This window comes from Limulus polyphemus, unplaced genomic scaffold (genome assembly GCF_000517525.1).
Source record: "Limulus polyphemus unplaced genomic scaffold, Limulus_polyphemus-2.1.2 Scaffold11273, whole genome shotgun sequence".
Classification (NCBI taxonomy): Eukaryota; Metazoa; Arthropoda; class Merostomata; order Xiphosura; family Limulidae; genus Limulus; species Limulus polyphemus.
This window is the reverse complement of record NW_013676883.1, coordinates 15,720-17,118: the sequence shown is the minus strand read 5'-3', so window position 1 is coordinate 17,118 and position 1,399 is coordinate 15,720. Positions and strand designations below refer to the sequence as shown.

The 1,399-nt window shown below is 33.1% G+C and overlaps 1 long non-coding RNA gene across 1 annotated transcript in view; it reads left to right on the top strand.

Moving 5' to 3' along the window:
* Nucleotides 1-581: 581 nt before the first annotated feature.
* The window catches only part of LOC111083797, a 2,206-nt gene continuing 1,388 nt past the window's right edge, over nucleotides 582-1,399 (top strand). Inside the window, exons 1-2 of the long non-coding RNA XR_002609253.1 lie at nucleotides 582-753; nucleotides 977-1,057. This is a non-coding gene — a long non-coding RNA (uncharacterized LOC111083797). The remainder of the gene's footprint in view (nucleotides 754-976; nucleotides 1,058-1,399) is intronic.

Here is a 1,399-nt window from a genome sequence, read left to right as displayed (position 1 = left end):
GGATATCTACTTCTTTCCTCACTTGGTATCACTGGATATCTACTTCTTTCCTCACTTGGTATCACTGGATATCTACTTCTTTCCTCACTTGGTATCACTGGATATCTACGTCTTTCCTCACTTGGTATCACTGGATATCTACTTCTTTCCTCACTTGGTATCACTGGATATCTACTTCTTTCATCACTTGGTATCACTGGATATCTACATCTTTCCTCACTTGGTATCACTGGATATCTATGTCTTTCCTCACTTGGTATCACTGGATATCTACTTCTTTCAAACAATTCTTCCTTTCTTCATTCCATCTTTTCATTTTCTACTTTTCCCTCATAGTTTTAGTTTTTCAACTTCTTTATCTGATTATTTTCTCCACTGCTTCAAGATCACTAGTTTTCTGTGGTGGTACAAGTTTTTTATTGTATCGTAACTTTGGTAGTTCTAACTTTTCTAGTTCTTCCCTGATGAATGTAGTTTTTTGTTTTTCCAATGTTTGATTGTGAAATGGATTAAAGCCGCACGTGAGCATTCCAATTTTATATTAATTGTCATCTCTGAAGCTACTAGCAATAACAACCATTGAATTTCTCTACCTCTACACACTCTTAACCAGATATATCATTTTCAGGACAATTCAATACAGAAACAAGAAGTGTGTGAAAAAGAAACCATTGAGAAGCTTAAAGAATTGGTTAATCGGCTTCCATCAGTGCACTATATAACTCTAGCATTTTTAATCCACCATTTGAAAAGGTGAGAAACTTTTCCTTCTTGTTATTTTTTGATTATTTATATATTTTACAACTTTTGATAATTTGTTTCTCTGAGTAAAATAGAGTATCATAAGTGTGTTTATCAAGGTCTATCTTACGTATCTCTTCTTGTAAAGCACTGAATGTTTCTAATGATAAATTTAAAAAAAACTCTGAATTTTTCTACTGTATACTTAGTTCTCTTGATTTCTTTATATTTCTAGGATATCAGAAAACGTGGAGAAGAATAATATGCCACCAAGTAACCTTGCTATTGTGTTTGGACCGAACTTACTTCAAACGAGGTAGGATAGAATGTTTCATTTAACTAACTGTAATTGTGTTTGGACCGAACTTACTTCAAACAAGGTAGGGTGGAATGTTTCATTTCACTAACTGTAATTGTGTTTGGATCAAACTTACTTAAAACAAGGTAGGATAGAATGTTTCATTTCACTAACTGTAATTGTGTTTGGACCAAACTTCCTTCAAACAAGGTAGGGTGGAATGTTTCATTTCACTAACTGTAATTGTGTTTGGATCAAACTTACTTAAAACAAGGTAGGATAGAATGTTTCATTTCACTAACTGTAATTGTGTTTGGACCAAACTTCCTTAAAACAAGGTAGGATAGAATGTTTCATTTC